Consider the following 16,582-nt stretch of genomic DNA (forward strand, 5'->3'; position numbering starts at 1 on the left):
GAAGATGGAGGAGGGGGCGATAAGCCAAGGAATGTGGGCAGCCTTTAGAAGCTGGCAAAGGCAAGACCACAGAATCCCCCCAAGACCCTTCAGAAAAATGCAGCTAACTCTGGCCCAGCGAGACCTGTGTTGAATTTCTAACCCACAGAACTGTAAAATAATAAATGTGCTTTGTTTTAAGCCATATACATGGAAAAACTTTGAAAAGAATACACACTCCAAGGTAACATTGTTTATGTCATCTTCTTGAATAACTTATTTTTTTCTGATTTCAACAATGCGTACATGCTACTTGTGTAGTAAAGAAATATTGAAATGTTAAAGAATGTGTAGTATATGCTAAAGCAAATTAGACAACCTGTAAGGCTTGGCCCACTGTGACATTGTATGAACAATCTAGGAGATGGCTTACTTGTCACCCCGTATCATGCCTCTTCATGGAAGCTACACCCAGTCTCAATTCCTCCGCAAAGTACCACCAATTCAAATCACTCTCGACACCTTTGTTATTTTTTTTTTATCACCTAGGTATATAGGTTTATATTTAACTAACTAATAATATCAATGTAATTCTACATTTTTATTATATGTACTTTTGAAAAGACTTAGTTATTTTCTAAATAGTAAATCCAACAAGTATTTGTTGAGGATACTTTGTATAGTCATGAGATCATTTAGATGATGCATATTTTTTTAGTCTTCATTAGGCCTAGTTTGGTGCAATGTGACATATCTCAGGATCATGTTAACAGAACTCAAACTCTACAGAAGAAAAATTTTAAAGACATTGTAGAGACTGTGTGGCTTAAACAAGACTTGCTTATCTTCACAAGTTCATCAGCCTCCACCTAGAGTCTGGAACCCTGAGGCCCATTCACAATCCACCCAATGTCAACAGGGGAGAGCGGTCAGCTGACACTAGAGTTACCAATACTGGTAATAGACCCAGCACATGAGACACTGTGACTCCTTAGAAGGTACTTGTGGGCTACTTCAGTTTAAGAATTTGGCTTCGGTGAATGAAAAATGCAGAGCATGCCAGCAATACCAGTTCTCACTTGAACAAGAATGTTAGTTCTTATCACAGCCAACCATCTTCAGAGCTCCGAATGACCCAAAACTTAACTTGGCACTTGGACAGTGCAATGGGTACTTTGCATGACTTGATCAGAGAATAATGCAAGACTGTTTCCCATTAGGTCACTTTGATCCATAGCTGAGCCAGATTCCCTGGACCTGTCTCCAGCAAAAATATATCCCAGAGGAATGAAGGAAATAGAACAGATTTTTAGGAGTAGGGATCTCAGTACTTTTTATCATGTCTTTAGTCATCAAATATTTGTTGGATACTGTAACCGTGTTCTCAAACGTTCATGTGCATAACATTACCTGAGAGAATTCCACTCCCCAGAGAGACCGATGCAGCAGTTCAAGGGCGGGGCCTCGGGATCTGTGTTTAGCCCACCTCTTAGGTGATTCTGAAGCAAGGCCTCGGCAGATCGCTTTGTAAAAGGTTCGCTTGGTCCCCAAAATGAATAATCAGTGGTTCCATGTCATCAGGAGCCTTGACGTCCAGGGGAGGGGACATCACTACACTTCAGTGGAGTAACGGAAGTCCTGGTGTCAGTGAAAGGAGGAGAGGACTCTGTCTAGGGGATGTTGCCCAAAAGAGAAGAAAGAAGGTTATTTTAGGCAGGGAAACGGCCTCTACAAGGCCACGACGATGAGAGGACATGAGACACTAGGGAACAGGGAGCAGTCCAGAGTGCCGGGAAGGTGACAGGCACTGTGGAGAGGAACAAGCAAGAGGGAAGCTAAGAAGTTAGCACAGATCTCGATTCCCCAACGAACTCATTTTAACTTTATTTTGTGGGCAATGGGCAGTTGGCGGAAGTTTTTAAGCAGACAGAGACATGAAGAGATTTGACATTTGTCTATGAGAATATCTATTGTGCAGATATTCATTCAACTAGTATCTCCTGAGGACCTACCCTGTGCCCAACAGTGTGTTCAGTTCTAGAGGCTAGAGGAGAACTGTCACTGTTAGGAACTGTGACAGTCCAAGCAACGAAAGTTGAAAGCAAGGTAGTGGCAGTGGGAACGTACTGAGGGAACTCAAGGATCAACAAGATTTGAGATTCAGATAAAAACAAACAGGATTTTGTGACATTAAATTTAAGAAGCAAGGGAAAGGAGGAGTGGCTTGTTCGGGGGCAGGAAGGCTGCTATGGACTGACTGTGTCCCACCCCAACTCGCATGTTGAGCCTAATACCCAATTTGATGGGATTAGGAGATGGGGCTTTCGGAGGTAATTAGTTATGAGAATGGAGCTTCCATGAATGGGATTAGTGCCCTAATAGCAAAAGAGATTCTCTCCATCTTATAAGGACACAGCAAGACAGTGGCCATCTGCAAACCAGGAAGAGGGTTCTCACCAGAAGGTGACTCTAAGGCACCATTCTCAGATTCTACCTCCAGAGCTGTGAGATACCGATGTTTGCTCCTAAGTCACCCAGTTCATAGTGTGTGTTAAAGGACTCAGAAGTAAGAGACTGAGTGTATGATAATGATGTTGTTGGAGAGTTCAGGAGGCAAAGTCTTGTCCCAGACTTGCATGGGAGTAGGTGAGCCCAAGCAGAGAGAGCCGCAGAGTGAAAATGTGTGAGGGCCTGTTATAATCCAGTAATTCTCCATCCACTAGAAGAAGGAACCTCTCCTGGGTTCCTTGAACCCGAGTTGTTTTTGCAAAAATTCTTGAAGAGGAAGGTATGCATCAGCCAGGACCACAAGGGTATTGACCATGAGCTTAACTAATCAGGAGATGCCAGACGGGGCAATGAGACATTCAAGTCTAGGGTCTAGTAAATGTTAAGAAATATAAAATAAACAACTTGTACAGCTACTAACTGCTGATATCTGCTTCTGTACACGTAGCTTGCTTGCTCTGCTAAACTCTTGAGTAACCCCTGTCCTATGTAAGCAACCCTCCCCCTGAGCTCGGGGCTGCAGTTCTCCTCTGTGTAGGTTGGCTGCAGTCCCTGCGCAGGTAATAAAGCTCCTAATATTCAAAACTACTTGGTGTCCGGGTGAGGTTGACTCTCCTGGGTTACAACAGGCCGATGGTGGAACATGGGCAGCAGTAAGTGGAGGAGACATCATGAACCACGAAGGATGCAAACCAAGGCCGAGTAGGGTCCACCAAAGAAAGAAAGAAGGGTTCTGAGAGGAAAGAAGCAATCAGTCATTTAAAACGGACAGAAGGAAAGACTTTGTAATGTTTATTGGTTTCATAATCGGGGCTGCTTTGGTGGCAGTAAGGGCAGCTGGGTCGGAATGGAAGACACGCAGTCAGGAAGGGGGGCCTGGAAGGTGTGGAAGTGAAGCCATGGAGGGTGGGCTGCTCCTGCAGGAACGCTGACCATGAGAGGAAGACGAGAAAAGGAAGCAAAGAAGGTGAAGACAGCCCAGGGACTGGGGTTCAGGGCTTCCGCGAACATACGTACAAAAGGCTTTTGCTTTACATAATAGGAAAAGCTGTGGTGAAACTGAGCAGGGACATGTTGTGTTTCCTTTTTACGCTTCTGTCGTAAAATAGAATAAGACAGTTATATAAAACAACAGGGAAAAACAAATAGTGCTGAGGCTTTCGGTACTGGGAAATAGTAAAAAAAAAAAAAAAAAACAAAAAAAAACCATTTCTGATCTTTAAAGTAGTAATCTCTTGATATGGGATGGTGAAGCCGAGGCTGCTCTGAGAATCAGGAGGAAAGTGTTCAAGAAGAGGAAAGAAAGCTAAAGAGCCCCTGTAGAGAGATAAGTGGTTATAATGACCCGCGCTTGGCTGTCCTCGCCTGGGACTGCAGCATACAAACTAGAGAGAGGTGTGATTGGACTTGATGTTTTGGTTAAGTGATTATGTAGGCAAAAAGGAAAATCCAGCCCTGGCCGGTTTTGCTAAGCCGTTGGAGCGTCGGCCTGCGGACCAGAGAGTCCTGGATTCGGTTCCTGCTAGGGGCACGTACCAAGAAAAAAAAAAAAAAAAAAAGGAAAATCCAGAAAACTGCTTTATCAAATAATAATGGGCTTTTGGCATTTGGTTGGGAGTCTGTACTCAGAGGCAAATCAGTTGGAAGTAAACCCACATTTTTGTATATTTACAAAAGCCAGATAAACTGAGGAGTCTAATCTCTGCAACCATCAAAAGCAGCCCTGTAGTTTTATTTTTTGTTTCTCACGATTGAGGTGTTGTTTTCAAGTTGCTGCTTCATGTGAAAGCAGAACAGCAGTTTATAAAGTTCTCTAGAAACCGAGTGCAGTGTGACGGTTTCAGTCTCACGTTCTGTTTACGCATGAGCACGCTCAGCGGTGGGACCGCGTGTGCACCGTTGCAGGTGACGTGTACATAAATGTCATGGAAGAATACATCTCAACCTGATCGTAAGGGTTCACTGCGGACAAAGCAGGGGAGGAAACTTAGATCAGGGCTGATGGTCAAAGGCACTTCAGTTTTACCTGCAATGTTAGTTGTTTACTATATAAATGTATAAATTATTTTTTTAAATTATGAAAAAAAAATCATCACCAAAAAGATTTTCTCAGTCGGTTCTTGGGAAGTCAGAGATAGTTATCCTGCAGTAGAGGCACAGGTAAACCAACAAAACCCCGGGGCTGGAGCGGTCAGTGTGTGGCGCTTGCCAGATCCTGAAAGCAATGGATGCTTTCAACGAATCGGAGTCGTTCCGTTTCCTGCCAGTTCTCTCTTCAAAATAATCCAGCTTTTCTTCCCTTCACTCTTCTAGGGGCTCACGTTTCTTCAGACAGCTGTTCTGTGAGCTAAAAGAATGGCTTCATCTTTGCAAAGGTCATTTGCCTCCTATTGATAAACATTAAAAATGGTAGCTATTACTACTATTCTTAATCAAGTGGTGATGCTTGAAGCTTTCTCTCAAAGGACTGAGGACTCAGCAGAGAACAAGCAAGAGGATCAGGGGAAGAGCGAGATTCTCAGGGACCTTGAGAGATGCCGAAAGAGCTAACTTCACAGCTCTTGTCCTTGGCGTGGCGTGAGGGAGCGCTGGGCTCAGGGCTTCCAAAGGGAGAAAACTCTGGAATGAAGACTTGACAGATAGTCGGCGGGAGAGGAGCAGGAGGATCCCTGAGCAGCTGAAGGGCCTCAGTTGAGGTTATCTGGGGAGAATTTTCAAGGAAACAGATTGGCCTTTGTTAATTTTTCCCAGTGAATCTGAGTAGCTCCGGAGCGTGAGGGAAAGTACACTGAGCTTTCTCCAAGGGCTGCACATGGATGAACACTCAAATGAACAAGAAAACGGAAATTAACTTGAACGCATTGCTGAAATATCAGTGGGTTATAAAATAGTCGTGGGTTTGGGCAGTGTGGGAGCACTAGACTCCAGGACTGGCTGATGGACTCGGAGAAGAGAAGAGGCAGAAGACAAAAATGTCCTGTTATGAGCCCTGGCTGGTGTGGCTCAGTTGGTTGGAGCATCATTTGTATAATGAAAGGTCTTGGGTTTGATTCCTGGTCAGGACACATACCTAGGTTGTTTCTCTCTCACATTGATGTTTCTCTCTCTCTCCCTCCCCCACCCTAAAAAAAAAAAGAACATGTCCTCAGATGAGGATTAAATAATAACAACAATAATAATAAATGTCCTGGCCCTGGCTGGTTTGGTTCAGAAGTTAGAACATTGGCCAGAGGACCAAAGGGTCTTAGGTATGATTCCAGTCAAGGGCAGGCACCTGGGTTGCAGGTTCGAGCCCCAGCCCTGGGTGGGGCTGTACAGGAGGCAACCAATCAGTGTGTCCCTTTCACATCGATGTTTCTCTCTGTCTCCGTCTCCCTTCCACTCTATCTAATAAAATAAATAAATAAATGGAAAAATACCATTGGGTGAGGATTAACAAAAATAAAATTTAAACATAATGTCCTAAATGTCCTGTTATGAAGAGAAAAGGAGGGTTGTAAGTGGCTAGAGAGCAGAAGAGAAAGGTGCACAGTTCATTTGCCATGCCTACCAGGCTGTAATTTCTCTTAGGGAAACAACTGATTCATTTTTTATTTATTATGGCACTTATTCAATAAATGTTTTTAATATCACACGTAACCCAGTCCACGGGAACAGTTACTTCCCTGGATCGTCCCCACGAAGCCATGAGTGTCTGGAGGGCAGGCCCTGCGTCCGGTGGACTGGCGCACCAAAGGCGCACAGGAAAGCTCGGGGCGTCGCAGGTGCACAGTGGACAAACGAACCGGCTCTTTCGGAGCTCTGATTTCTTCAGCTAAAACCAAAAACCGCAAAACCAACTCCCATCCCCAAGCAGGGACGAGGCATATGTTATAATACTAGACAACTTTGCTCTTAAAACTTGCCAAACCAACTCTTGAGCATATTCATTTAAATTCCTCATCGGGCAGCTGACCCCCTATAGCCGATACTGACTTCAATCGTGGATGGAAACGAGTCCAGCAAATGGGATAATACACAGACACTAACACACACGTAATGTGGCCATAGATTTTTTCTAACTTTTTCTCTCCTCATTTTTTCCTCCCTTACCCCTCAGCCTCCACTCCGTACAACAGTCACTTCCTGGACCAAACATTCATGACAAATTCAAAACAGTTGCCTGGGGTTTGGCTACTGCCTAACAGGTAGTTATACAGCGTTCTGTGGCGCTAACCGAGAGGCCAGCTCACTGCGGTGGCACGCAGCAGCTAATGAAAGCCGCCAGGAAGACTGTTTGAAGGTGGAAACGTAAACACAGCCTTCATCGGATAGAGTGATTAGACATTACAGCTGTTTGTTTTTGTCAGAACCATCTGTGGTTTGTCAAAATTTTGACACATGGCATAACCTGTCACTAATCAAAAAGAAGAAAACAAACCAAAAAAAAAGGGGGGGGGGGGATAACCTAAGACTGCAAGTAGGAAAACAGGCCTAGAAAAATTCCATCTTCCCGAGTGGGAAAAAATATTTTAAAATATTGAACTTGTTTTTCTGATCTGTTTTTGGACAGTCCTCGCTCCTCAGTTTGCCTTGACAAAAACGCCCTCTCTCCATTCTGAAGAACTCGGCAGGGGCTGTCCAGGCAGCTCAAAGCGAGAAAAGCAGCCATGAGGGTGCAGATGAAAACACAGAGCTAACTATAATCTAGTTGCCAGACTCAAGTACTCCGTTGCGATGACGCCCAGGCTTAGCTTTTTGCTGTATCTAGAGTGTCATTAACTTACAGAGACAACTCAGTCTTGTAGTTTTACTATATAACTGTAAATTACTTTTTCTAAAATTGACACACTTAAATTTATACTGCTTAAACATCTAATGAAGAATTTAATCCCTTAGCTGATTAGTAGACTAGGAAATGAATAGAGGGGCATTTTGAAAAAATATGTACTGACTATATTACTCCCCTATTTCTATCAACTTATGATGGATACTCTGCACCATAAAATAAAAAATGGGGAAAAGGATAATTCTACCCCAAATCTGGAACAGATCTTGGTACCTCCATAGCATGTACTCTAGAGTGCTTTTTTTAAGAAGAGGGAAAGATGAAGATTAAAAATAGAATAATGATATTTTTACCACAAATATTGCTAATTACACTTAAGAATGCAATATAGCCCTGGCCAGTTTGGCTCAGCGGTTAGAGCATCGGCCTGCGGTCCAGAGAGACCCGGGTTCGGTTCCCGCTAAGGGCATGTACCTCGGTTGCAGTTTGTCCCCGGCCTGGTTGGGTCGTGCGGGTGGCAGCCACTCGATGTGTACCTTTCACGTCGATGTTTCTCTCTCTCTCTCTCTCTCTCTCTCTCTCTCTCTCTCTCTCTCTCTCTTCCTCTCTTTCCTCCCACTCTATCTGAACAAAACAATGAAAAAATGTCCTCAGGTAAGGATAAAAAAACAACAACGCAGCATATGCATGATGAATTATATCAACGTTCCTGTTACTGGTGTATTTATAAATCCCAGTTGCACAAGGCACTGGCCTGAGTGTCTGTTTCTTTGTTTAGATGAGGCATCTGCTGCGGAGCAGAGCATCCTCTAGCACAATGCAGGCTAGTGCAGCATCTTACAATAAAAGGCACGAATCTGAATTTCAGAGAAATCTTACTGCAAATTAAAACAAAACAATGGATCAGTATAGTCCCAAGAGGTCAACTTACAGTATAAAGATGAGGGGAAGACCAAGGACAGCCCTCTCCTTGTCTCTCTGTTGGAGCAGGAAGGAGTGGGAGCCGCAGGTACCATGGGGAGCCTCCCTTGTTCATGCCATTTCCCTCTCTTCTCAACCCTCTATGCCACCAAGTCGTTCTCTAGGTACCAGCAAGGGGTGGGAAGAGAAGGAAAACAAAGCAAAGGACCGAGCTTATAATAATATCACTGCCACTAATAATAATCACCAATACTTATATACTGCCAGTCACTCTTTGAGTGTCTTACATATACTAACTGATCTAATTCTCACAACAACCTATGATTATTGACATTTTGCAGATGAAAAAGCTAAGACACAGAAATGTCAAAAGTGTTTAAAGGGTACAGGTCATTCAAACCTGGGCACTCAGCCTCACAGCATATGCACTTGTCTGCTACTCAAAAGTACAGACAGGCTCAGCCAGTGTGGCTCAGTGGTTGAGCATTGACCCATGTACCAAGAGGTTGCCGGTTCAATTCCTGGTCAGGGCACATGCCCAGGTTGTGAGCCCAATCCCCAGTGGGGGGCATGCAGGAGACGGCCAATTGATTTTCTCTCTCATAAACATTTCTACCTCTCTCTCCCTCTCCCTTCTTCTCTCTCTCTCTCTAAAAAAAAAAAGTACAGCCAGAAAAACACAAAGGGTTAGGGCCTAATGACTTCCAATTCCCTTCCACATACTCAAATCGAGGCTTCCACACCACATTTCAAATAGGAGAGCCTCCTGTGCACCTACCCCTAGCAGGGTGCCTACCACAGAGCTCAGGCTCAACACATACTCGTAAAGTGGAAGGATGTTATGTGTTGATTTATAGTGGAACTCTGGAACATATGGAGTCCATAAAAACCACAAAAATCAGTTTGCTTGGCCTTAAAATAGACTAATGTTTGCATCAATGCAGCCTAGCAAGGAGCTTTATTGCAATAATGTAAGATCACCTATCTTTCTCAAGATAGCAAACGGTACAGATTCGAACTAGATGTCTTACCTGTCCCGAAACTACGTATCACTCACAGTGCATCTCAAGTTCTGACCGAGAAGAAAGAAGAGGCTCAGAGGGGAAATGAACTGAGACAACACGACTTCACAGCAACCGGAAGGAAAAACACACACACACTTACGCCACTCACATTCTACGTGTGTGGTTGCTCAGCGGGGAGACGCTCACAGCTGCCTTCAGAAGCAAGGCTGGTGGCCGCAGTGCGGGAAGCATGACCAGGCGACAGGCCTGAGCTGCTGCCTCCTGCCAGCCGGCCCAGAGGACGGGCAAGAACGCCAGGGAGACCAGATGATCCACCAGCGGTCCTGCCCTGGGTGAGTTCTCACACACTTGCTGGGACCTGCGGGGGGAAGCAGGGGCGACTCACTCAGGCTCTGACTTCCTGAGTTGGTGGCAGACATCTGGTGGTGTTCCCCACCATTAACACCCCTTCAATGGAGATGGGAGGGACTTGGCATGCCCTGAAGGAGAAAGAGTGATTCCAAGTCTTCTTCAAGTTGACCTGGGGGGCCTGACTTCAGGGCAACTCAAAGCCTACGTGTGTCTGTGTTTTGAAATCATCCTGGCGAGCCTCTTCCTGGTGCATGAAGTCGATAGCTCCTCCCTCTTCCTCAGTCCTCGGAGTGCCTACCTGTGGTAACCTTGAGCTTTTCCTTTTCCTAAATTATTTCAGTACTTCAGAGTGTGGGCTGTCACTTACACTTAAGGATGGACTAGTCATTTCTAATGCCGTATTCAGCCTCTCTGGGAATGACTCTCCTGGGGGCAAGAAACGGTGATGGAAAATGTAACTCAGCGTGTGTCCCAGCTCTGCAGAGACCTGATCATCAGCATCCTCTCTAAGGAGCTTGGGACAAGTCACACGTGTCCTGCCTGTCCACACTGGGCCACACCAACGGCGCCATTCGTACTTTCCACTATGTTTATTCATTCATTTAACGCATTCATTCATGCAATTGCCTTTCTTCCACAAAGGATTTGAGGCCACCTTTTTGTCTTGCTGAAATTACTTCAAAGTGAAGAACACAAACCACTTTAAAGGGGGAAGCTATTCTAAAAGGTTTATACAGTTGTTCCTCCCATCCGCTGCTTTGCTTTCCGCGGTTTCAGTTACTTGGCCGTCAACCATGGTCAGAAAATATTAAATGAAAATAAACAATTCCTTTCCTGGCCAGTTTTGCTCAGCGGTTAGAGCTTCGGCCCGCAGACCAGAGAGTCTGGGTTCGGTTCCCGCTAAGGACACGTACCTCGGTTGCAGTTTGTCCCCAATCCTGGTTGGGGTCGTGTGGGTGGCAGCCAGTTGATGTGTCTCTCTCACATCGATATTTCTCTCTCTCTTCCTCCTTCTCTCCCTCCCACTCTATCTGAAGATAAATGCAAAAAAAAAAAAAAGAAGTGTCCTCGGGTGAGGATAAAATAATAAAATAAAATAAACAATTTCTATGTTTTAAAGCATGCGCCGTTCTGAGTAGCATGATGACATCTTACACTGTCCTACTCCATCCTGCTTGGGACATGAGTCATCTCTTTGTCCAGCATGTGCTCCCACCCTCTGGTCACTTCCTGGCCGTCTGTTATCCCATCAGCGGTGCTTGTGCTCGAGGAAACCTTGCTTTACTCAGGAATGGCCCAACGCACAAGAGCGGTGATGCTGGCAATTGAGATGCGCCAAAGAGAAGCCATGAAGTGCTTCTTTTAAGTGAAAAGCTAAGTTCAGTAAAATAAGATATTCTGAGAGAGAGAGACCACATTCACATAACTTTTTTACAATATGTTGTTCTAATTGTTCTATTTTATTATTAGTTATTATTGTTAACTTCCTACTGTGCCTAACTTATGCATTAAACTTTATCATAGGTATGCATGTATAGTAAAAACAATTTACGTGAGGTTCAGTACTGTCTGAGGTTGCAGGGGGTTCTGGAACATTCTCTTCCTTGGATAAGGGGTGACTGCTCTGTGTCGTTTGAGGCTACATGGGGACGGGCGAGCAGTCTTCTCCCTGTGCTGGTGATGACAGGTAGAAGCGGGTGCTCCGGTGCTTTGGATCCTGCTAGGAGAGCCCCCCCCCCCCCAGGAGCTGGTCCCCACCCAGAGGTGGGTGTGAAGAGCAACATCCATGGCGGAACCCTGGGAACCAGCTGAGCGGTTTTCCTCCTCATTTCTGTTTCCTCCCAAGTTTGATTATTTTCAAGGACATTCCTGTGCTAAGGGTGGAGCGCAGTGGAAAGGGAAGGGCACGAGATCAGTTTCGAGTTAGACCTGCACCGTTTCTCATTAATTAATTTAACAACCATCTACTGAGTAACCACTGTGTGGAGGGCACTGTTATTTATTTATTTTTAATCTCCACCCAAGAATATTTTTCCATTGATTTTTTTTTTTAGATAGAGTAGAAGGGAGGAAGGGGGGGGGGGGAGAGAGAGACATCAATGTGAGAGAGACACATCAGTTGGCTGCCTCCCCGACTGGGCCAGGGGTCAAACCTACCACCGAGGTATGTGCCCTTGACCGGGAATCAAACCTGTGACTCTTTGGTCCATGGGCCAATGCTCTAACTGCTGAGCCAAATTGGCCAGGGCTGGGGGGCACTTTTAAGTCAAACTTACATAAATTGAAGCAAAACTGATGTTACCCCATCACCCCCAAAAGTACAGTCCAGACATTAATTAGTAAGTACACAAATGTGAAGGACCAGAACACACTGTGGGGGGACCTGATCTCATCTAGGAGTTGGGGGTGTTTCCATAAAAAAGATGGATGTTAGAACTGAAAAAACCATAACATTCACAACACAAAGGACTGGGTCATGCCCCAGACAGAGGGGACGGTTTACCAGGCCCTCAGGTGAGTGTCGGCAGAATTGTCCAGCACAGTTCAGGCCAGGATGGCCGGAGGGAAGAGGGGAGTAGCTCAAGATGAGCCTAAAGGGACAACATTAAGAATGCTGCTTGTAGCCCTGGCCGTTTTGGCTCAGCGGTTGGAGCGTCAGCCTGCGGACCAGAGAGTCGGGGTTCTGTTCCCTCTAGGGGCACGTATCAAAAAAAAGAATGCTGCTTGTTCTAAAAGGGTGAAGAATCCAGAGGTACTATGATCTGATGTGCATTTTTAAGGACTCCCTTCTGATACAGTATGGAGATTGGATGGGAGGGGCCTTGCCTGCAGGCAGGGAGACCAGTTAGGTCAATAGAGTCAGCCGCGCAAGGGTATCTGTGGGAGTACAGACGAGACAAGAGCGGTGACAGTGGAGAGAGAATATACAACTAGAAATTAGTCAGTGTTAGAAAGGAAAAGCAGCAGGACGTGGTGGTGCACAGCAAAGGAGAGAAAGGGGAAAGTCAAATGGCTGTTGATGCTGCTTGCCAGGCACAGGGGCGGTAAAGCTGGTGGAGACCCAGTCGGGGCTTGTTCCGTTCCGGAACTGATGATTTTGGAGGGCCTAGCAGACATCCAAAGGCAGATGGCAGCTAAGCAGTTGACGATGACCAACTTCTAGACCTCAGAGCAGAGGTCTGGGTATCAGATGGTAATTGAAGCCGAGTACAGATGATACGTACAGTCATGTGTCATTTAATGATGAGGATATGTCATTGTACAGACACTTAGGGCCACGATAAACAAATCCATGTGAGACACCCAGTGGGTGGCAAAGGGAGAAAGAAAAGCAGCGACTTAGCTGATATCCTGAGCACAGTCTGCCTCAGACAGCATCACCCCAAAATGTTTACTTGTTTGCTTTGTATTATCTGCTCCTTCAACAATACTATAGGCTTCATAGAAAAACAGACCCATTCTGTCTCGTAGACACAGGCCTGTCTCCAGCCTCTGGAAGGCCTGACAGCGACCTGCTGGAAAACGAGTGAGTAATGTCGTGAGAGTGAATCCGCTGAGGCGTGTCACTGAGGCCAGGAGAAATGCTTAGTTTAAAAGGATTTCCAGAGAAACCTGAAAAGCTGAGTTGGTGAAGATACACGCAATAGTCCTTGAGGAACTACATTACATGGAAGGTTCTTAAGAAAGGATCTGACTAGTGAGCATGGCTGTATTCACTGTGAATGAATTCATTGTGAAATCCTGGAGATGTAGACCAAAGAACTTAAAGTTTCATCTGTGTAACAGCAAATGCATCCTTTGCTTTGGTGGGCCTGGGAGCTGTGATGTGTCTTCTGGGGGGGGGGGGGGCATTTTAAAAAAAAAAGATCAACATGAAATTAAGTCAAGCACAGGAGACAATGATACAATCAAGAGATGCTATAAACACCAGATGTAGGAGACTACCGCCAGTGTATCACAGTACACTACTTTAAAGCAAACATTTTAATAAGTACAAAAGAGTCTACTCTACAACAGTGATAAAAAGTACAGTGTAGCAAGTACATAAACCAGAAACTAGCTATTTATTCTCAGCATCAACCAGCATGTACTGAGCATAGTTGTATGTGTTGCATTTTCATACGACGGCAGCACAGCAGGTGTGCTTACACCAGCACCACCACAAACGCACGTGTAATGCCTTTTGCTTGGCCGTCTTCACGGCTACAACATCACTAGGCAATAGAAATTTTTCAGCTCCATTATAATCTCATGGGACCACTGTTCCTACACACAGTCTGTCATTGATGGAAAAACCATTATGCAGTGCATGGCTATCCTTGAGAGCATCAGATGAGAAAAGAGAAGGGTAGCTTAGCATTGAGCCTCAAGAAATTTTAACATTTAAACAGAGGTACAAGAGAATGAGCTCTCCAAGGTGATTAGGATGCTTTCTAGAAAAGCAAAACACAAAAGTACCACATGACCCAGTAATTCCACTCCTAGTTATAAATCCAGAAGAATTGAAAACAGAAACTCAAAAAGTACACGCACATGCATTTTCATAGTAGCACTATTCACAATAGCCAAAAAGTGGAAACAACTTAAATGTCCATCAACCAATGAATGGATAAACAAATTGTGGTATATCCATACAATAGAATTTTATTCAGCCACAGAAAAGAATGAAGTACTGGTATATGCTATAACATCTATAAGTCTCATAAACATTACGCTAAGTAAAAGAATCCAGGCATAAAAGTATACGATTCCATTTATATAAAATATCCAGAATAAGCAAGTTAATTGAGACAGAATTCAGCTTGATGGTTACCAGAGGCTGGTGGTAGTGAAAAATGGGAAGCAACTGCTTAATGGATATGAAGTTTCCTTTTGAGGTGATAAAAATGTTCAGAAATTAGAAAGAGGTGGTGATTGCACAGCATTCTGAACATATTGAATATCACAGAATTCTTCTGTTTAAAATGGCTAATTCTTTTTTTTTTTTTAATATGAATTTTTATTTATTTTTTTGTTACAGATATTTTACCTTTTTACCCCATTGGCACCCCCCACCCTACCCCCTCTCCACCCTGTCCCCGGCTTAGTTGTCCATGTCCATTGGTCACGCATACATGCATATAAGTTCTGTGGTTTATCTCTTCCCACCCCCCCACCCCCCATCCCCTCTTCTGAGGGATGTCAGTCTGTGCCCTACTTCCATGCGTCTGGGTCTACTGTATTCCTCAGACTGTTATGTTCATTATATTCCGTATATAAGTGAGATCATGTGGTATTTGTCTTTTTCTGCTTGGCTTCTTTCACTTAGGATAATACTTTCCAGGTCCCTCCATGTCGTCTCAAAGGATAAGAGATCTTTCTTTCTTACCGCTGCATAGTACTCCATTGTGTATATGTACCACTGCTTTTTTATCCATTCGTCTACTGGTGGACACTTGGGCTGTTTCCAGATCTTAGCTATTGTAAATAGTGCTGCTACGAACATGGGGGTACATATATTCTTCCTGATTGGTGTTTCAGGCTTCTTAGGGTATATTCCCAGCAGTGGGATCACTGGGTCAAATGGAAGTTCAATTTTTAATTTTTTGAGGTAGCACCATATTGTTTTCCATAGCGGCTGCACCAGTCTGCATTCCCACCAGCAGTGTATTAGAGTCCCCTTTTCTCCACACCCTCGCCAACACTTGTTGTTTGATGATTTGTTGATGGCGGCCATTCTGACAGGTGTGAGGTGATACCTCATTGTTGTTTTAATTTGCATCTCTCTGATGATTAGTGATGTTGAGCATTTCTTCATATGTCTCTTGGCCATTTGTATGTCCTGTTTGGAGAGGTGTCTATTCAGCTCCTCTGCCCATTTTGTAATTGGGTTCTTTGTCTTCCTTTTGTGGAGTTGTATGAGCACTCTATATATATTGGAAATTAACCCCTTATCTGATACATCATTGGCAATGATGTTCTCCCATACAGTGGGTTGCCTTTCCATTTTGATGATTGTTTCTTTTGCTGTGCAGAAGCTTTTTAGTTTGATGTAGTCCCATGTGTTCATTTTCTCCTTTATTTCTGTTGCCTTAGGTGATGTATCAGTGAAAATTCTGCTCCGTATGATGTCCGAAATTTTGTTGTAAAATGGCTAATTCTTGTTATGTAAATTGCACTTTAATTTTTTTAAAAAAGGAAGACAAAGACTGGGAAGGTACAATCAGAGGTGAAGGAGCATACAGGATGCATGACTTTGGTCAGATGGTCTAATTCCTGGTGCCTCTTCCTCTGTAGGAAAATAAGAGAACTAGCTATCTTGAGGGCTGTGATAAGGATAAATGTGATAATATCTTTAAGTATCTGGCAGAGGCCCAGCTGGTGTGGCTCAGTGGACTGAGCGTCATCCTGTGGACTGAGAGGTCCTGGTTCAATTCCCGGTCAGGGCACATGTCTGGGTTTCAGGCTTGATCCCCAGTAGGGGGTGTGCAGGAGGCAGCTGATTTATGTTTTCTCTCACATTGATTGTTTCCATCTCTCTCTGCAAAATCAGTTAAGTATCTGGCAGAGAAGAGGTGTAGTAGAAGCAGTCAGTGCCCAACCTACCTCCTTCAGGCCTCATCAGGACTGGGCTGACTCCTAACAGCCTGAATCAGGAGCTAAGGTCCTTTCTCCAGACCAGGGAGGACCACTGTAATTGCCCAAAGGCAAATGAAAATGCCCAGGAATGAACTCTCCAACAGGCTAAAATTATCCCAGCTTCCTCAGGCGAGAGTGAAATAACTCTAAGACACACGTTTTACCTTCTCCGAAAGTTTCCACGCGGGCTTAAGTTCCAGTTGCCTGCAGTAGTAGCTGGTTTGATAATGTTCCCTTTATGGCTTTCCTTTCTTCCTTTCAGTGCCCCCTCCCCCCCCCCCAACTCCCCAGCAAGGTGTCCTGGGATCATTTCTTTTATTATTTTTTTTTAATCCTCACCCGAGGACATTTTTTCATTTTTTGTTCAGGTAGAGTGAGGGAGAGAGAGGAACAGAGAGAGAGAGAGAAACAT

General features: G+C 44.5%; 1 protein-coding gene across 3 annotated transcripts in view; it reads left to right on the forward strand.

The window, feature by feature from the left end:
• The first annotated feature begins 9,266 nt into the window (after positions 1-9,266).
• The window catches only part of NEDD9 (neural precursor cell expressed, developmentally down-regulated 9), a 206,089-nt gene continuing 198,773 nt past the window's right edge, over positions 9,267-16,582 (forward strand). For 2 of the 3 annotated variants that reach the window (XM_036255612.1, XM_036255613.1), the window contains exon 1: positions 9,267-9,533. The gene's annotated coding sequence lies outside the window, so the exon portion shown is untranslated. The remainder of the gene's footprint in view (positions 9,534-16,582) is intronic. The other variant, XM_036255611.1, reaches the window with a different exon arrangement.

This window comes from Molossus molossus, unplaced genomic scaffold (assembly GCF_014108415.1).
Source record: "Molossus molossus isolate mMolMol1 unplaced genomic scaffold, mMolMol1.p scaffold_m16_p_12, whole genome shotgun sequence".
NCBI lineage: Eukaryota > Metazoa > Chordata > Mammalia > Chiroptera > Molossidae > Molossus > Molossus molossus.